The sequence below is a fragment of the Drosophila sechellia genome, unplaced genomic scaffold (genome assembly GCF_004382195.2).
Source record: "Drosophila sechellia strain sech25 unplaced genomic scaffold, ASM438219v1 U_36, whole genome shotgun sequence".
Taxonomy (NCBI): Eukaryota; Metazoa; Arthropoda; class Insecta; order Diptera; family Drosophilidae; genus Drosophila; species Drosophila sechellia.
In genome coordinates this window covers 17,467-39,229 of record NW_022611295.1, presented here as the reverse complement: position 1 = coordinate 39,229, position 21,763 = coordinate 17,467, and the positions used below count along the sequence as shown (strand labels likewise).

The window sequence follows — 21,763 nt, the reverse complement described above, 5'->3', positions numbered from 1 at the left end:
ATATGATTTTTGGCAATTGTATGAGTAAATTAAATAATATACATACGAAAATGATTAATTATTATATGTATATGGGAAAAAATGAGAGATATTCCATATTCTCTTAGTATTATAGAGAAAAGCCATTTAAGTGAGAGGGTATAGTAGTGTAAACCACCGAATTACGACAGAGGGTTCAAAAACTACTATAGGTAGGCAGTGGTTGCCGACTCTCATATTGTTCAAAACTTATGTATTCATTGATTTGGCAATTGTATGAGTAAATTAAATAATATACATTGAAAATGATTAATTATTATATGTATAAGGAAAAAATGCTGAATATTCCAATTCTCTTAGTATTATAGAGAAAATCCATTATAGTGAGAGGGTATAGTAGTGTAACGACCGGAATTACGACAGAGGGTTCAAAAACTACTATAGGTAGGCAGTGGTTGCCGACCTCTCATATTGTTCAAAACTTATGTATTCATATGATTTTGGCAATTATATGATTAAATTAAATAATATACATATGAAAATGGTTAATTATTATATGTATATGGGAAAAATGCTGAGATATTCCCATATTCTCTTAGTATTATAGAGAAAAGCCTTTAGTGAGAGGGTATAGTAGTGTAAACGACGGAATTACGACAGAGGGTTCAAAAACTACTATAGGTAGGCAGTGGTTGCCGACCTCTCATATTGTTCAAAACTTATGTATTCATATGATTTTGGCAATTGTATGAGTAAATTAAATAATATACATATGAAAATGATTAATTATTATATGTATAAGGGAAAAAATGCTGAAATATTCAATTCTCTTAGTATTATAGAGAAAATCCATTATAGTGAGAGGGTATAGTAGTGTAAACGACCGGAATTACGACAGAGGGTTCAAAACTACTATAGGTAGGCAGTGGTTGCCGACTCTCATATTGTTCAAAACTTATGTATTCATATGATTTTGGCAATTATATGATTAAATTAAATAATATACATATGAAAATGGTTAATTATTATATGTATATGGGAAAAAATGCTGAGATATTCCCATATTCTCTTAGTATTATAGAGAAAAGCCATTATAGTGAGAGGGTATAGTAGTGTAAACGACCGGAATTACGACAGAGGGTTCAAAAACTACTATAGGTAGGCAGTGGTTGCCGACCTCTCATATTGTTCAAAACTTATGTATTCATATGAATTTGGCAATTATATGAGTAAATTAAATAATAAACATATAAAAATTAATATTTATTATATGTATAAAAAAAAAATAATCATATTATATATGAATAATGGAAAAAAAATGAAATGTTCCTATAATCTCTTAATATATAAGAGAATAGACCGTATGTTGGGTGGCAAACGGAATTGAAAATACCCGCTTTGAGGACAGCGGGTTCAAAAACTACTATAGGTAGGCAGTGGTTGCCGACCTCCCGCATTATTCGAAATATTTATTTCGGATTATGTTTATATTGGTTACATAAAATAAAGTATATTATTATCCGTACAAATTTGTTTCTCAGTTCTATAGAACACGGGACTTGGCTCCGCGGATAATAGGAATATACGCTTTTTAGATAATATCGTTGAAACAAAAGTCAAGTTTCTATTATATATAGAATAACAAATCGTTTCCATATATTATCGTTAATTTTTGGAGGCAGGCAAATATTAATTTATTACCTGCCGTATAGTTGGATTATTATATCGTTACGGTATAATACAAATATGGATTCTTATGAAAGAAATATAAAATTATATATTAAATGTGGAAATATTATCATATGCGCTTGGTTTTATGTTATATATTACCAGAGAGATATATGAAAAGAGATAAATTTTAAATTTATCTTCAAAATGCAAATGATTTAACTTAATATTTATATTGGTTAAACAAAATTGTACATGTGTGGATACAATAATTATGTATGTTGGAAATAAAATGATATTTTATAATGAAATATGTATATATAAAAAGATAAAATTATAGAAACATATATATTACAATAATTATATGAAATTCTTGTTATATTGGTAAAACAAGTATAAATTAAAAATGAAAATATGGATTACGAATGCTATATAAAAATGGCCGTAATCGAATAGATTTTTTACTTATATTTATATATTTAAAATTTTACCCAAAGGCGAAATATTGAATTTTATTCAATATAATAAAAATCATGGAATTATATAAAGTGAAAAATCTATATATCTATTATATTGCTTATTTCGATTCAAAAAATATGAATGGAATATGAAGGAAAAACATTATTCTGGTTGATCCTGCCAGTAGTTATATGCTTGTCTCAAAGATTAAGCCATGCATGTCTAAGTACACACGAATTAAAAGTGAAACCGCAAAAGGCTCATTATATCAGTTATGGTTCCTTAGATCGTTAACAGTTACTTGGATAACTGTGGTAATTCTAGAGCTAATACATGCAATTAAAACATGAACCTTATGGGACATGTGCTTTTATTAGGCTAAAACCAAGCGATCGCAAGATCGTTATATTGGTTGAACTCTAGATAACATGCAGATCGTATGGTCTTGTACCGACGACAGATCTTTCAAATGTCTGCCCTATCAACTTTTGATGGTAGTATCTAGGACTACCATGGTTGCAACGGGTAACGGGGAATCAGGGTTCGATTCCGGAGAGGGAGCCTGAGAAACGGCTACCACATCTAAGGAAGGCAGCAGGCGCGTAAATTACCCACTCCCAGCTCGGGGAGGTAGTGACGAAAAATAACAATACAGGACTCATATCCGAGGCCCTGTAATTGGAATGAGTACACTTTAAATCCTTTAACAAGGACCAATTGGAGGGCAAGTCTGGTGCCAGCAGCCGCGGTAATTCCAGCTCCAATAGCGTATATTAAAGTTGTTGCGGTTAAAACGTTCGTAGTTGAACTTGTGCTTCATACGGGTAGTACAACTTACAATTGTGGTTAGTACTATACCTTTATGTATGTAAGCGTATTACCGGTGGAGTTCTTATATGTGATTAAATACTTGTATTTTTTCATATGTTCCTCCTATTTAAAAACCTGCACTAGTGCTCTTAAACGAGTGTTATTGTGGGCCGGTACTATTACTTTGAACAAATTAGAGTGCTTAAAGCAGGCTTCAAATGCCTGAATATTCTGTGCATGGGATAATGAAATAAGACCTCTGTTCTGCTTTCATTGGTTTTCAGATCAAGAGGTAATGATTAATAGAAGCAGTTTGGGGGCATTAGTATTACGACGCGAGAGGTGAAATTCTTGGACCGTCGTAAGACTAACTTAAGCGAAAGCATTTGCCAAAGATGTTTTCATTAATCAAGAACGAAAGTTAGAGGTTCGAAGGCGATCAGATACCGCCCTAGTTCTAACCATAAACGATGCCAGCTAGCAATTGGGTGTAGCTACTTTTATGGCTCTCTCAGTCGCTTCCCGGGAAACCAAAGCTTTTGGGCTCCGGGGGAAGTATGGTTGCAAAGCTGAAACTTAAAGGAATTGACGGAAGGGCACCACCAGGAGTGGAGCCTGCGGCTTAATTTGACTCAACACGGGAAAACTTACCAGGTCCGAACATAAGTGTGTAAGACAGATTGATAGCTCTTTCTCGAATCTATGGGTGGTGGTGCATGGCCGTTCTTAGTTCGTGGAGTGATTTGTCTGGTTAATTCCGATAACGAACGAGACTCAAATATATTAAATAGATATCTTCAGGATTATGGTGCTGAAGCTTATGTAGCCTTCATTCATGGTGGCAGTAAAATGTTTATTGTGTTTGAATGTGTTTATGTAAGTGGAGCCGTACCTGTTGGTTTGTCCCATTATAAGGACACTAGCTTCTTAAATGGACAAATTGCGTCTAGCAATAATGAGATTGAGCAATAACAGGTCTGTGATGCCCTTAGATGTCCTGGGCTGCACGCGCGCTACAATGAAAGTATCAACGTGTATTTCCTAGACCGAGAGGTCCGGGTAAACCGCTGAACCACTTTCATGCTTGGGATTGTGAACTGAAACTGTTCACATGAACTTGGAATTCCCAGTAAGTGTGAGTCATTAACTCGCATTGATTACGTCCCTGCCCTTTGTACACACCGCCCGTCGCTACTACCGATTGAATTATTTAGTGAGGTCTCCGGACGTGATCACTGTGACGCCTTGCGTGTTACGGTTGTTTCGCAAAAGTTGACCGAACTTGATTATTTAGAGGAAGTAAAAGTCGTAACAAGGTTTCCGTAGGTGAACCTGCGGAAGGATCATTATTGTATAATATCCTTATCGTTAATAAATATTTGTTATAATACAAATAAATACAATTTACCAAAATAAAAATATTACAAAATGATTCCACGGAATCAAAAGTTAAAGTCAAAATAAAATGAAGATGGCTTTTATTTTATATGTGGGGCTTGGCAACCTCATAAAAAGACTTTAACATTATTAATGTTGCTGTGCGTATTTGTGGCAGTACTTACTACAACAACGGCGTTTCCTATAAAAACAAATTCTCGAAAATGGAAATCGAAGAAACTAAACTAAATTCGAAAGTAGAAGTCGAATTAAAATAAAAATAATTTTGAATGTGTGGTAATCAAAATAAGTGTGTGTGTATATGGACCATAATATACACGCGTTGCGAATATGTATTGTTCATCTATGTTATGAGCATACGTTGGCTAATGCAACAACCTAAAATATACAATGTTTGTACCTGTCATCCATCAGGTTAATGTTTTATATAAATTTTGCAGTATGTGTCACCCAAAATAGCAAACCATAACCAGATTATTATGATACATAATGCTTATATGAAACTAAGACATTTCGCAACATTTATTTTAGGTATAAAAATAAATTTATTGAAGGAATTGATATATGCCAGTAAAATGGTGTATTTTTAATTTCTTTCAATAAAAACAATATTGACATTATATAAAATTGAATTATAAAACTCTAAGCGGTGGATCACTCGGCTCATGGGTCGATGAAGAACGCAGCAAACTGTGCGTCATCGTGTGAACTGCAGGACACATGAACATCGACATTTTGAACGCATATCGCAGTCCATGCTGTTATGTACTTTAATTAATTTTATAGTGCTGCTTGGACTACATATGGTTGAGGGTTGTAAGACTATGCTAATTAAGTTGTTTATAAATTTTTTATAAGCATATGGTATATTATTGGATTAAATAATGATTTTATTCATAATATTAAAAAAGAAATGAAAAACATTATCTCACATTTGAATGTGAAAAACGAAGAGAAATATTTTCTTTTTCAATCAAATAATACTGAGAAATGTCTAGCATAAAAAATTGAAATATTTTTCATCTAGAATTGTCTCTTATTAATGATTCGGAAAAAGAAAAATCTTGGTTTTGTTATTATTCTTCGTTGGTTCGTTAAATGGATAAAAATGACTTTGCTTACAAGAACTATTGGAACTATTTATAACGAATTTAATTGATTGTTTTATCATTTATATATAAAGAATTTATGGCAAAATATAGTTATATATACAACCTCAACTCATATGGGACTACCCCCTGAATTTAAGCATATTAATTAGGGGAGGAAAAGAAACTAACAAGGATTTTCTTAGTAGCGGCGAGCGAAAAGAAAACAGTTCAGCACTAAGTCACTTTGTCTATATGGCAAATGTGAGATGCAGTGTATGGAGCGTCAATATTCTAGTATGAGAAATTAATGATTTAAGTCCTTCTTAAATGAGGCCATTTACCCATAGAGGGTGCCAGGCCCGTATAACGTTAATGATTGCTAGATGATGTTTCCAAAGAGTCGTGTTGCTTGATAGTGCAGCACTAAGTGGGTGGTAAACTCCATCTAAAACTAAATATAACCATGAGACCGATAGTAAACAAGTACCGTGAGGGAAAGTTGAAAAGAACTCTGAATAGAGAGTTAAACAGTACGTGAAACTGCTTAGAGGTTAAGCCCGATGAACCTGAATATCCGTTATGGAAAATTCATCATTAAAATTGTAATATTTAAATAATATTATTAAGAATAATGTGCATTTTTTCCATATAAGGACATTGTAATCTATTAGCATATCCCAAATTTATCATAAAATATAACTTATAGTTTATTCCAATTAAATTGCTTGCATTTTAACACAGAATAAATGTTATTAATTTGATAAAGTGCTGATAGATTTATATTATTACAGAGCGTTAATTTTTCGGAATTATATAATGGCATAATTATCATTGATTTTTGTGTTTATTATATGCTCTTGTATGATTAACAATGCGAAAGATTCAGGATACCTTCGGGACCCGTCTTGAAACACGGACCAAGGAGTCTAACATATGTGCAAGTTATTGGGATGTAAACCTAATAGCGTAATTAACTTGACTAATAATGGGATTAGTTTTTTAGCTATTTATAGCTAATTAACACAATCCCGGGGCGTTCTATATAGTTATGTATAATGTATATTTATATTATTTATGCCTCTAACTGGAACGTACCTTGAGCATATATGCTGTGACCCGAAAGATGGTGAACTATACTTGATCAGGTTGAAGTCAGGGGAAACCCTGATGGAAGACCGAAACAGTTCTGACGTGCAAATCGATTGTCAGAATTGAGTATAGGGGCGAAAGACCAATCGAACCATCTAGTAGCTGGTTCCTTCCGAAGTTTCCCTCAGGATAGCTGGTGCATTTTAATATTATATAAAATAATCTTATCTGGTAAAGCGAATGATTAGAGGCCTTAGGGTCGAAACGATCTTAACCTATTCTCAAACTTTAAATGGGTAAGAACCTTAACTTTCTTGATATGAAGTTCAAGGTTATGATATAATGTGCCCAGTGGGCCACTTTTGGTAAGCAGAACTGGCGCTGTGGGATGAACCAAACGTAATGTTACGGTGCCCAAATTAACAACTCATGCAGATACCATGAAAGGCGTTGGTTGCTTAAAACAGCAGGACGGTGATCATGGAAGTCGAAATCCGCTAAGGAGTGTGTAACAACTCACCTGCCGAAGCAACTAGCCCTTAAAATGGATGGCGCTTAAGTTGTATACCTATACATTACCGCTAAAGTAGATGATTTATATTACTTGTGATATAAATTTTGAAACTTTAGTGAGTAGGAAGGTACAATGGTATGCGTAGAAGTGTTTGGCGTAAGCCTGCATGGAGCTGCCATTGGTACAGATCTTGGTGGTAGTAGCAAATAATCGAATGAGACCTTGGAGGACTGAAGTGGAGAAGGGTTTCGTGTGAACAGTGGTTGATCACGAGTTAGTCGGTCCTAAGTTCAAGGCGAAAGCCGAAAATTTTCAAGTAAAACAAAAATGCCTAACTATATAAACAAAGCGAATATAATACACTTGAATAATTTTGAACGAAAGGGAATACGGTTCCAATTCCGTAACCTGTTGAGTATCCGTTTGTTATTAAATATGGGCCTCGTGCTCATCCTGGCAACAGGAACGACCATAAAGAAGCCGTCGAGAGATATCGGAAGAGTTTTCTTTTCTGTTTTATAGCCGTACTACCATGGAAGTCTTTCGCAGAGAGATATGGTAGATGGGCTAGAAGAGCATGACATATACTGTTGTGTCGATATTTTCTCCTCGGACCTTGAAAATTTATGGTGGGGACACGCAAACTTCTCAACAGGCCGTACCAATATCCGCAGCTGGTCTCCAAGGTGAAGAGTCTCTAGTCGATAGAATAATGTAGGTAAGGGAAGTCGGCAAATTAGATCCGTAACTTCGGGATAAGGATTGGCTCTGAAGATTGAGATAGTCGGGCTTGATTGGGAAACAATAACATGGTTTATGTGCTCGTTCTGGGTAAATAGAGTTTCTAGCATTTATGTTAGTTACTTGTTCCCCGGATAGTTTAGTTACGTAGCCAATTGTGGAACTTTCTTGCTAAAATTTTTAAGAATACTATTTGGGTTAAACCAATTAGTTCTTATCAATTATAACGATTATCAATTAACAATCAATTCAGAACTGGCACGGACTTGGGGAATCCGACTGTCTAATTAAAACAAAGCATTGTGATGGCCCTAGCGGGTGTTGACACAATGTGATTTCTGCCCAGTGCTCTGAATGTCAAAGTGAAGAAATTCAAGTAAGCGCGGGTCAACGGCGGGAGTAACTATGACTCTCTTAAGGTAGCCAAATGCCTCGTCATCTAATTAGTGACGCGCATGAATGGATTAACGAGATTCCTACTGTCCCTATCAGTGACGCGCATGAATGGATTAACGACGGACGTGTTTTCGTTGCGCTCGTGTACAGATTGCGAAGAACTTGGTTTTCCGTGTTTGGAAAGTAATAAAATCGGTGAATTAGTGCTCCGCGAAAGTCGTGTGCTAATTTTCGTGTGTTATAAACAAGCGGTTTGGAAGTAATTAACAATTAATTGTTGGGAATTTTCCACTTAGCACGTGCTGAAGGCGAACTTACGAGTAAGTTTTTCGAGTAAGCTTTTTGATCAGCTGTCACAAAGCTTATTGGTGGGAGTCACTGCTAAGGTTTGTGTCTAGGGAGAGTTTTAGTGCTACCAGACTCTACCGATAGGTGGAGCTCGAGTTCCAGAGCAACTACCTTTTGTCAGCGAGTAAACGAGCATACGGTTGCTGGCGTCGACGGTAGGTGGAGCCACCATCGTATTTATGCCGATGGAGAGCGACAGCAGCGCGAGTGCCTTGAGCGGAAGTAGTGCCTCGATGAAGTCCAGACGAGGCAGGCGCAGAAGCCATCTGGCATCTAAGAGCTCGGCGCCAACGCAGGCGAAATTGGTTGCCCTGGCATCGAATGGAGTGCCAGAACCCGTTGGGGTACTGGAGGAGCCGTTTTCGTCGCTGGAGGACGCCCGGGCGGCTACGGAGAACGCTGCCATTGATGCTGCCCCCCCCCACGCTGCTGCCACCGCTGCTGATCCTACTGCTGCCCCTGCTGCCGACCACACTGCTGCCTCCGCCGTTTTCACTGCTGCTAAAATTGTTGCCACCACTGCCACTGCCGCCACCGCTGCCGCCCGTGCTGGGCAAGCAGCCATGATGGCAGAGCTGTCGGCCACACAGCGCATGGTGAGAAGCAGCTTCCGCAGACTAGGAGAAGTGGACACGGAAGAGCTCTCATATGCTATCAGCCGCTACGATGAGCTGGTGTTGGCGCTAATGCTCCGGTGCGGAGAGCTGGAGACGCGGCTTGCTATGCCGCCACCGCCGCCGCCGTCGTTGAATCTGTTGAAAAATACGGCCGCCAATGCTCCCCAGATGCAGCAGGTTGCACCCATCGCTGCCCCGCGGACTACCAAGGTCCGCGAGACGTGGTCAGCGGTGGTGAAGTGCGACGACCCTGCGCTATCGGGGAAAGACATAGCGGAAAAGGTGCGAACGATGGTTGCACCCTCTCTCGGAGTCAGAGTACACGAGGTCCGTGAGCTCCGTCGAGGTGGTGGTGCGATCATTCGCACTCCTTCGGTGGGAGAGCTGCAGAAGGTGGTCGCTTCAAAAAGATTCGCCGAGGTTGGCCTAAATGTGGCACGGAATGCGGCCGAGAAGCCGAAGGTCGTCGTATATGACGTCGACACAGCTATCGGCCCTGAGGAGTTTATGAAGGAGCTCCACGAAAACAACTTCGACAGCGAAATGAATCTGGCCCAGTTTAAGAAGTCAGTGCACCTGGTGACCAAGGCGTGGTCGGTAGCTGACGGCGCCACAGTAAATGTGACGCTGGAGGTTGACGACCGGGCGATGGCGAAGCTTGATGTAGGTCGTGTCTACATCAAGTGGTTCTCATTCCGATGCCGGTCACAGGTCCGCACATACGCCTGCCACAGATGTGTGGGTTTCGACCACAAGGTCAGCGAATGCCGGCAGAAGGATAGTGTCTGTCGCCAGTGCGGGCAACAAGGCCACACTGCGGCAAAGTGCCAAAACCCGGTGGACTGCCGGAACTGCCGCCACAGAGGGCAACCCTCGGGGCATTACATGCTCTCGAGCGTTTGCCCGATATACGGGGCGTTGCTGGCGAGGGTGCAAGCTAGACACTAATGTTTAGCTTCATCCAAGCGAACTGTGGCCGAGGCCGAGCTGCGACCATCGAGCTCGGAGTCCGACTCAGGAGATCGGAGTCTATGTTCGCGCTGGTGCAGGAGCCGTATCTCGGCGGGGACGGAATGGATGTGCTGCCTGAAGGAATGAGAATTTTCATCGATCGGCGAGGGAAGGCAGCCATCCTAGTGGATCACCAGGAAGCCATCTGTATGCCAGTGGAGACCCTCACCACAGATTATGGCGTATGTCTGGTCGTGAAAGGGAGTTTTGGCTCAATCTTCCTTTGCGCCGCATACTGCCAGTATGATGCACCTCTGGAACCGTACATCCGGTACATGGATGCGGTCCTGCTGCAGGCCAGCAGAACCCCCGCAATCCTGGGCCTCGACGCGAATGCAGTGTCCCCCATGTGGCTTAGCAAACTCTCTCGTCATGCCGAGGGGCAAGCTAACTACAGACGGGGTGAGCTGCTGTCAGAGTGGATGCTGGAGGCAAGAGTCGCCGCCCTAAACCAGTCAACAGAGGTGTACACGTTCGATAATTACAGAGCTACAAGCGATATCGACGTGACAATCGTCAATGAGGCAGCATCTATGTGGGCCACATATGAGTGGAGAGTGGACGAGTGGGAATTGAGTGACCACAACATCATTACTGTTGTGGCCGAACCAACTACCGCGCGCGCAGTTGAGAGCATAGCTCCTGTGCCGTCCTGGAACTTCTCCAATGCACGTTGGCGATTGTTCAAGGAGGAAATGGTGAGTAGAGCAGCCGAACTTCCGGAAAACTTCTCAGAGTCGCCGTTGGACCAGCAAGTTTCGACCCTGCGCAGTATAGTACATAATGTATGTGATATTGCGCTGGGAAGAAAGTCCATCCGATTGCCCAACAGGAGAGCACGTTGGTGGACTGCCGACCTCTGTGATGCAAGGCGCGAAGTCCGGAGACTTCGTCGCCTACTTCAAAATGGAAGGCGTCATGATGATGATGCCGCAATAGAGCGTGTATTGGTCGACCTGAGGCGGGCCTCAGCCAACTACAAGAAGCTCATTTGGAGGGCGAAAATGGATGAGTGGAAACGCTTCGTGGGAGATCATGCCGACGACCCATGGGGGCGCGTCTATAAGATTTGCCGAGGCCGCAGGAAGTGCACGGAGATTGGGTGCCTCCGCGTGAATGGCGAGATGATCACCGATTGGGGTGACTGTGCACGAGTGCTCCTCCGCAATTTCTTCCCAGTTGCGGAGTCCGAAGCACCGACTGCCATCGCGGAGGAAGTCCCACCGGCCCTCGAAGTATTCGAGGTTGATGCATGTGTTGCCCGGTTGAAGAGCAGGCGCTCTCCCGGCTTGGACGGCATTAATGGCACTATCTGCAAGGCAGTCTGGCGCGCCATACCCGAGCACCTTGCATCGTTGTTTTCCCGATGCATCCGATTAGGATACTTTCCCGCTGAGTGGAAGTGCCCACGAGTTGTCTCGCTGCTCAAAGGGCCAGATAAGGACAAATGTGAGCCCTCCTCATATAGAGGAATATGCTTGCTACCAGTCTTTGGTAAGGTGCTCGAGGCCATCATGGTGAATCGTGTGAGAGAAGTTCTTCCGGAAGGCTGCAGATGGCAATTTGGATTTCGCCAAGGACGATGTGTGGAGGATGCTTGGAGGCACGTGAAGAGCAGTGTTTGTGCCAGCCCGGCGCAATACGTGCTCGGCACATTCGTGGACTTCAAAGGAGCATTCGACAACGTCGAATGGAGTGCTGCACTCCGCCGACTAGCCGACTTGGGATGCCGGGAGATGGGCTTGTGGCAGAGCTTTTTCTCCGGCCGAAGAGCAGTGATCCGAAGCAGTTCCGGTACTGTGGATGTACCGGTAACTAGAGGCTGCCCGCAGGGGTCAATCAGTGGCCCATTTATCTGGGACATACTGATGGATGTACTGCTTCAGCGTCTCCAGCCGTATTGCCAGCTGAGTGCATACGCGGATGACTTGCTGCTTCTCGTCGAGGGAAATTCCCGAGCTGAGCTAGAGGAAAAAGGTGCAGAGCTGATGTCCATCGTAGAAGCGTGGGGAGCGGAAGTTGGCGTTACCGTCTCGACCAGCAAGACGGTAATAATGCTGCTGAAAGGTGCCTTGAGACGTGCGCCTACGGTGAGGTTTGCTGGAGCGAACCTTCCGTATGTGCGTAGCTGTCGGTACCTTGGCATCACGGTCAGTGAAGGAATGAAATTCCTCACGCACATAGCTTCGCTTCGCCAGCGGATGACCGGAGTCGTTGGAGCATTGGCGCGTGTGCTTCGAGCCGACTGGGGCTTCAGTCCTCGAGCCAGGCGGACCATATATGACGGACTCATGGCACCTTGTGTGCTGTTTGGTGCCCCGGTATGGTATGACACCGCCGAACAGGTAGCCGCCCGGAGACGACTAGCCTCCTGCCAGAGGCTAATCCTGCTTGGATGCCTTTCGGTATGCCGAACAGTGTCCACAGTGGCACTGCAGGTACTTGGCGGAGCTCCCCCGCTTGACTTGGCTGCTAAGTTTTTAGCGGTCAAGTACAAGCTGAAGCGTGGATACCCGCTGGAGGAGAACGACTGGCTATACGGCGAGGACACTACGTGTCTAAGCTGGAAGCAGAGGAAGACTCGCCTAGAGGAGTGCTTGCTGCAGAATTGGCAAAACAGATGGGATGACGACAGCGAACCAGGACGGGTGACGCACAAGTTCATCCCATACGTCACTCTCGCCTATCGAGATCCAAGCTTTGGATTCTCGATGAGGACGTCTTTCCTGCTGACAGGTCACGGGTCGTTTAACGCATTTTTGCAAGGGAGAGCCCTCAGCGATACCACTGCTTGCGCTTGTGGTGATCCATATGAGGACTGGATGCACATATTGTGCGCTTGTCCTCTATATGCAGATTTGCGAAACCTCGATGGACTTGGAGTGCAGCGCCTTGGCGAAAACTGGACCTTCAATAGAATCCTGGAAGATCAGCAGAGGATTCAACGGCTGGCAGCGTTTGCGGACGAGGTGTTCCGTAGGAGGAGGGGTATTTAGCCCAAAACTTCGCCGTGTGGTTAGCGGGCGAGAATACTTCCACAGCCCGCTATTGCTTGTCGTAAGAGGCGACTAATATAGCGACTGGTTCCTCTAACCATGCTTGTCGGAGCAAAAGGAGGAGGCCCACCGAGCCTCTCTTTCGGTACCACGGGTTGTGCTGCTCCAAGACAGCACATTGAGGTAGGCCCCCTGGTGGGAGTATCGTGGTGGCTGTGGTTGATACCCATATCGCGGGTAGAGCCTTCGTGTTCGACGTTTGAGTTACGGTGCTAGTTGCGCAAAACTCGGGTGCTGTGACCCAGAGATCAGTAGAGATTTTAGGTAGATCTCGCTCCTCAGCAAGGGGGAGTGCTTGCCCGGCAAGCAAGTACTCGAATTGCTACCGGGGTGGTCGCTATGTACATAGCTATAGCTTCCAGTCCGGGACGTTTGTCTGGCGTATCCAGACTCATGCACCATGTTGATACATGCACCACTTGTGGGTGTTCAGGGTGTCGTGGTTGTAATCCCTTCAGTGTGGAACACGCCACGTAAAACAAGTTCGGAGAGGTCCGAAAGTCACTGTCCCTATCTACTATCTAGCGAAACCACAGCCAAGGGAACGGGCTTGGAATAATTAGCGGGGAAAGAAGACCCTTTTGAGCTTGACTCTAATCTGGCAGTGTAAGGAGACATAAGAGGTGTAGAATAAGTGGGAGATATTAGACCTCGGTTTGGTATCGTCAATGAAATACCACTACTCTTATTGTTTCCTTACTTACTTGATTAAATGGAACGTGTATCATTTCCTAGCCATTATACGGATATATTTATTATATCTTATGGTATTGGGTTTTGATGCAAGCTTCTTGATCAAAGTATCACGAGTTTGTTATATAATCGCAAACAAATTCTTTAATAAAACGATGCATTTATGTATTTTTGATTTGAAAATTTGGTATAACTCCAATTACTCAGGTATGATCCAATTCAAGGACATTGCCAGGTAGGGAGTTTGACTGGGGCGGTACATCTCTCAAATAATAACGGAGGTGTCCCAAGGCCAGCTCAGTGCGGACAGAAACCACACATAGAGCAAAAGGGCAAATGCTGACTTGATCTCGGTGTTCAGTACACACAGGGACAGCAAAAGCTCGGCCTATCGATCCTTTTGGTTTAAAGAGTTTTTAACAAGAGGTGTCAGAAAAGTTACCATAGGGATAACTGGCTTGTGGCGGCCAAGCGTTCATAGCGACGTCGCTTTTTGATCCTTCGATGTCGGCTCTTCCTATCATTGTGAAGCAAAATTCACCAAGCGTTGGATTGTTCACCCATGCAAGGGAACGTGAGCTGGGTTTAGACCGTCGTGAGACAGGTTAGTTTTACCCTACTAATGACAAAACGTTGTTGCGACAGCATTCCTGCGTAGTACGAGAGGAACCGCAGGTACGGACCAATGGCACAATACTTGTTCGAGCGAACAGTGGTATGACGCTACGTCCGTTGGATTATGCCTGAACGCCTCTAAGGTCGTATCCGTGCTGGACTGCAATGATAAATAAGGGGCAATTTGCATTGTATGGCTTCTAAACCATTTAAAGTTTATAATTTATTTTATAAACGACAATGGATGTGATGCCAATGTAATTTGTAACATAGTAAATTAGGAGGATCTTCGATCACCTGATGCCGCGCTAGTTACATATAAAAGCATTATTTAATACAATGACAAAGCCTAGAATCAATTGTAAACGACTTTTGTAACAGGCAAGGTGTTGTAAGTGGTTGAGCAGCTGCCATACTGCGATCCACTGAAGCTTATCCTTTGCTTGATGATTCGATAAATAAATGATTTTTTCCTGTAGCCAAACACCTCGTCATCAATTTAGTGACGCATATGATATTGTCCCTATCATATAATTAATATAAAGACTTTAATGGATTGTGTCAAGTTGCCAAACACCTCGTCATCAATTTAGTGACGCATATGATATTGTCCCTATCATATAATTAATATAAAGACTTTAATGAATTGTGTCAAGTTGCCAAACACCTCGTCATCAATTTAGTGACGCATATGATATTGTCCCTATCATATAATTTTTGATATAAAGACTTTAAAGAATTGTATCAAGTTGCCAAACACCTCGTCATCAATTTAGTGACGCATATGATATTGTCCCTATCATATAATTAATATACAGACTTTAATGAATTGTGTCAAGTTGCCAAACACCTCGTCATCAATTTAGTGACGCATATGATATTGTCCTTATCATATAATTTTTGATATAAAGACTTTAAAGAATTGAATCAAGTTGCCAAACACCTCGTCATCAATTTAGTGACGCATATGATATTGTCCCTATCATATAATTAATATAAAGACTTTAATGGATTGTGTCAAGTTGCCAAACACCTCGTCATCAATTTAGTGACGCATATGATATTGTCCCTATCATATAATTAATATAAAGACTTTAATGAATTGTGTCAAGTTGCCAAACACCTCGTCATCAATTTAGTGACGCATATGATATTGTCCTTATCATATAATTTTTGATATAAAGACTTTAAAGAATTGTATCAAGTTGCCAAACACCTCGTCATCAATTTAGTGACGCATATGATATTGTCCCTATCATATAATTAATATAAAGACTTTAATGGATTGTGTCAAGTTGCCAAACACCTCGTCATCAATTTAGTGACGCATATGATATTGTCCTTATCATATAATTTTTGATATAAAGACTTTAAAGAATTGTATCAAGTTGCCAAACACCTCGTCATCAATTTAGTGACGCATATGATATTGTCCCTATCATATAATTAATATACAGACTTTAATGAATTGTGTCAAGTTGCCAAACACCTCGTCATCAATTTAGTGACGCATATGATATTGTCCCTATCATATAATTTTTGATATATAGACTTTAAAGAATTGTATCAAGTTGCCAAACACCTCGTCATCAATTTAGTGACGCATATGATATTGTCCCTATCATATAATTAATATAAAGACTTTAATGGATTGTGTCAAGTTGCCAAACACCTCGTCATCAATTTAGTGACGCATATGATATTGTCCTTATTATATAATTTTTGATATAAAGACTTTAAAGAATTGTATCAAGTTGCCAAACACCTCGTCATCAATTTAGTGACGCATATGATATTGTCCCTATCATATAATTAATATACAGACTCTAATGAATTGTGTCAAGTTGCCAAACACCTCGTCATCAATTTAGTGACGCATATGATATTGTCCCTATCATATAATTTTTGATATAAAGACTTTAAAGAATTGTATCAAGTTGCCAAACACCTCGTCATCAATTTAGTGACGCATATGATATTGTCCCTTTCATATAATTAATATAAAGACTTTAATGGATTGTGTCAAGTTGCCAAACACCTCGTCATCAACTACTATATTATGGTTGCGCCGACCTCTCATATTGTATTCTCTTATGTGTTCATAGGATTTTGACAATTATACGAGTAAATTAAATAATATACATATGAAAATGATTAATTATTATATGTATAAGGGAAAAAATGATGAAATATTCCCATATTATCTTAGTATTATAGAGGAAAGACCGTTGCCGACCTCTGATATTGTTCAAACTTATGTATTTATATGATTTTGGCAATTATATGAGTAAATTAAAAAATATACATATGAAAATGGTTAATTATTATATGTATATGGGAAAAAATGCTAAGATATTCCCATATTCTCTTAGTATTATAGAGAAAAGCCATTTAAGTGAGAGGGTATAGTAGTGTAAACGACCGGAATTACGACAGAGGGTTCAAAAACTACTATAGGTAGGCAGTGGTTGCCGACCTCTCATATTGTTCAAAACTTATGTATTCATATGATTTTGGCAATTGTATGAGTAAATTAAATAATATACATATGAAAATGATTAATTATTATATGTATAAGGGAAAAAATGCTGAAATATTCCCACATTCTCTTAGTATTATAGAGAAAATCCATTATAGTGAGAGGGTATAGTAGTGTAAACGACCGGAATTACGACAGAGGGTTCAAAAACTACTATAGGTAGGCAGTGGTTGCCGACCTCTCATATTGTTCAAAACTTATGTATTCATATGATTTTGGCAATTATATGATTAAATTAAATAATATACATATGAAAATGGTTAATTATTATATGTATATGGGAAAAAATGCAGAGATATTCCCATATTCTCTTAGTATTATAGAGAAAAGCCATTTAAGTGAGAGGGTATAGTAGTGTAAACGACCGGAATTACGACAGAGGGTTCAAAAACTACTATAGGTAGGCAGTGGTTGCCGACCTCTCATATTGTTCAAAACTTATGTATTCATATGATTTTGGCAATTGTATGAGTAAATTAAATAATATACATACGAAAATGATTAATTATTATATGTATATGGGAAAAAATGCAGAGATATTCCCATATTCTCTTAGTATTATAGAGAAAAGCCATTTAAGTGAGAGGGTATAGTAGTGTAAACCACCGGAATTACGACAGAGGGTTCAAAAACTACTATAGGTAGGCAGTGGTTGCCGACCTCTCATATTGTTCAAAACTTATGTATTCATATGATTTTGGCAATTGTATGAGTAAATTAAATAATATACATATGAAAATGATTAATTATTATATGTATAAGGGAAAAAATGCTGAAATATTCCCACATTCTCTTAGTATTATAGAGAAAATCCATTATAGTGAGAGGGTATAGTAGTGTAAACGACCGGAATTACGACAGAGGGTTCAAAAACTACTATAGGTAGGCAGTGGTTGCCGACCTCTCATATTGTTCAAAACTTATGTATTCATATGATTTTGGCAATTATATGATTAAATTAAATAATATACATATGAAAATGGTTAATTATTATATGTATATGGGAAAAAATGCTGAGATATTCCCATATTCTCTTAGTATTATAGAGAAAAGCCATTTAAGTGAGAGGGTATAGTAGTGTAAACGACCGGAATTACGACAGAGGGTTCAAAAACTACTATAGGTAGGCAGTGGTTGCCGACCTCTCATATTGTTCAAAACTTATGTATTCATATGATTTTGGCAATTGTATGAGTAAATTAAATAATATACATATGAAAATGATTAATTATTATATGTATAAGGGAAAAAATGCTGAAATATTCCCACATTCTCTTAGTATTATAGAGAAAATCCATTATAGTGAGAGGGTATAGTAGTGTAAACGACCGGAATTACGACAGAGGGTTCAAAAACTACTATAGGTAGGCAGTGGTTGCCGACCTCTCATATTGTTCAAAACTTATGTATTCATATGATTTTGGCAATTATATGATTAAATTAAATAATATACATATGAAAATGGTTAATTATTATATGTATATGGGAAAAAATGCTGAGATATTCCCATATTCTCTTAGTATTATAGAGAAAAGCCATTATAGTGAGAGGGTATAGTAGTGTAAACGACCGGAATTACGACAGAGGGTTCAAAAACTACTATAGGTAGGCAGTGGTTGCCGACCTCTCATATTGTTCAAAACTTATGTATTCATATGAATTTGGCAATTATATGAGTAAATTAAATAATAAACATATAAAAATTAATATTTATTATATGTATAAAAAAAAAATAATCATATTATATATGAATAATGGAAAAAAAATGAAATGTTCCTATAATCTCTTAATATATAAGAGAATAGACCGTATGTTGGGTGGCAAACGGAATTGAAAATACCCGCTTTGAGGACAGCGGGTTCAAAAACTACTATAGGTAGGCAGTGGTTGCCGACCTCCCGCATTATTCGAAATATTTATTTCGGATTATGTTTATATTGGTTACATAAAATAAAGTATATTATTATCCGTACAAATTTGTTTCTCAGTTCTATAGAACACGGGACTTGGCTCCGCGGATAATAGGAATATACGCTTTTTAGATAATATCGTTGAAACAAAAGTCAAGTTTCTATTATATATAGAATAACAAATCGTTTCCATATATTATCGTTAATTTTTGGAGGCAGGCAAATATTAATTTATTACCTGCCGTATAGTTGGATTATTATATCGTTACGGTATAATACAAATATGGATTCTTATGAAAGAAATATAAAATTATATATTAAATGTGGAAATATTATCATATGCGCTTGGTTTTATGTTATATATTACCAGAGAGATATATGAAAAGAGATAAATTTTAAATTTATCTTCAAAATGCAAATGATTTAACTTAATATTTATATTGGTTAAACAAAAATTGTACATGTGTGGATACAATAATTATGTATGTTGGAAATAAAATGATATTTTATAATGAAATATGTATATATAAAAAGATAAAATTATAGAAACATATATATTACAATAATTATATGAAATTCTTGTTATATTGGTAAAACAAGTATAAATTAAAAATGAAAATATGGATTACGAATGCTATATAAAAATGGCCGTAATCGAATAGATTTTTTACTTATATTTATATATTTAAAATTTTACCCAAAGGCGAAATATTGAATTTTATTCAATATAATAAAAATCATGGAATTATATAAAGTGAAAAATCTATATATCTATTATATTGCTTATTTCGATTCAAAAAATATGAATGGAATATGAAGGAAAAACATTATTCTGGTTGATCCTGCCAGTAGTTATATGCTTGTCTCAAAGATTAAGCCATGCATGTCTAAGTACACACGAATTAAAAGTGAAACCGCAAAAGGCTCATTATATCAGTTATGGTTCCTTAGATCGTTAACAGTTACTTGGATAACTGTGGTAATTCTAGAGCTAATACATGCAATTAAAACATGAACCTTATGGGACATGTGCTTTTATTAGGCTAAAACCAAGCGATCGCAAGATCGTTATATTGGTTGAACTCTAGATAACATGCAGATCGTATGGTCTTGTACCGACGACAGATCTTTCAAATGTCTGCCCTATCAACTTTTGATGGTAGTATCTAGGACTACCATGGTTGCAACGGGTAACGGGGAATCAGGGTTCGATTCCGGAGAGGGAGCCTGAGAAACGGCTACCACATCTAAGGAAGGCAGCAGGCGCGTAAATTACCCACTCCCAGCTCGGGGAGGTAGTGACGAAAAATAACAATACAGGACTCATATCCGAGGCCCTGTAATTGGAATGAGTACACTTTAAATCCTTTAACAAGGACCAATTGGAGGGCAAGTCTGGTGCCAGCAGCCGCGGTAATTCCAGCTCCAATAGCGTATATTAAAGTTGTTGCGGTTAAAACGTTCGTAGTTGAACTTGTGCTTCATACGGGTAGTACAACTTACAATTGTGGTTAGTACTATACCTTTATGTATGTAAGCGTATTACCGGTGGAGTTCTTATATGTGATTAAATACTTGTATTTTTTCATATGTTCCTCCTATTTAAAAACCTGCACTAGTGCTCTTAAACGAGTGTTATTGTGGGCCGGTACTATTACTTTGAACAAATTAGAGTGCTTAAAGCAGGCTTCAAATGCCTGAATATTCTGTGCATGGGATAATGAAATAAGACCTCTGTTCTGCTTTCATTGGTTTTCAGATCAAGAGGTAATGATTAATAGAAGCAGTTTGGGGGCATTAGTATTACGACGCGAGAGGTGAAATTCTTGGACCGTCGTAAGACTAACTTAAGCGAAAGCATTTGCCAAAGATGTTTTCATTAATCAAGAACGAAAGTTAGAGGTTCGAAGGCGATCAGATACCGCCCTAGTTCTAACCATAAACGATGCCAGCTAGCAATTGGGTGTAGCTACTTTTATGGCTCTCTCAGTCGCTTCCCGGGAAACCAAAGCTTTTGGGCTCCGGGGGAAGTATGGTTGCAAAGCTGAAACTTAAAGGAATTGACGGAAGGGCACCACCAGGAGTGGAGCCTGCGGCTTAATTTGACTCAACACGGGAAAACTTACCAGGTCCGAACATAAGTGTGTAAGACAGATTGATAGCTCTTTCTCGAATCTATGGGTGGTGGTGCATGGCCGTTCTTAGTTCGTGGAGTGATTTGTCTGGTTAATTCCGATAACGAACGAGACTCAAATATATTAAATAGATATCTTCAGGATTATGGTGCTGAAGCTTATGTTAGCCTTCATTCATGGTGGCAGTAAAATGTTTATTGTGTTTGAATGTGTTTATGTAAGTGGAGCCGTACCTGTTGGTTTGTCCCATTATAAGGACACTAGCTTCTTAAATGGACAAATTGCGTCTAGCAATAATGAGATTGAGCAATAACAGGTCTGTGATGCCCTTAGATGTCCTGGGCTGCACGCGCGCTACAATGAAAGTATCAACGTGTATTTCCTAGACCGAGAGGTCCGGGTAAACCGCTGAACCACTTTCATGCTTGGGATTGTGAACTGAAACTGTTCACATGAACTTGGAATTCCCAGTAAGTGTGAGTCATTAACTCGCATTGATTACGTCCCTGCCCTTTGTACACACCGCCCGTCGCTACTACCGATTGAATTATTTAGTGAGGTCTCCGGACGTGATCACTGTGACGCCTTGCGTGTTACGGTTGTTTCGCAAAAGTTGACCGAACTTGATTATTTAGAGGAAGTAAAAGTCGTAACAAGGTTTCCGTAGGTGAACCTGCGGAAGGATCATTATTGT

At 39.7% G+C, this 21,763-nt stretch overlaps 3 non-coding genes and 1 pseudogene across 3 annotated transcripts; all 4 read left to right on the top strand.

Annotated features, from left to right (window-relative positions):
* Positions 1-2,270: 2,270 nt before the first annotated feature.
* LOC116803248 lies at positions 2,271-4,265 on the top strand. The gene has a single exon (XR_004363498.1). It is a non-coding gene; the product is annotated as a small subunit ribosomal RNA (ribosomal RNA).
* Positions 4,266-4,952: 687 nt separating this feature from the next.
* On the top strand, positions 4,953-5,131 carry LOC116803247. Its single transcript, XR_004363497.1, has one exon. It is a non-coding gene; the product is annotated as a 5.8S ribosomal RNA (ribosomal RNA).
* A 394-nt stretch (positions 5,132-5,525) lies between these two features.
* On the top strand, positions 5,526-14,940 carry LOC116803246 (annotated as a pseudogene).
* Positions 14,941-19,763: 4,823 nt separating this feature from the next.
* LOC116803249 lies at positions 19,764-21,759 on the top strand. The gene has a single exon (XR_004363499.1). It is a non-coding gene; the product is annotated as a small subunit ribosomal RNA (ribosomal RNA).
* Positions 21,760-21,763: the final 4 nt, after the last annotated feature.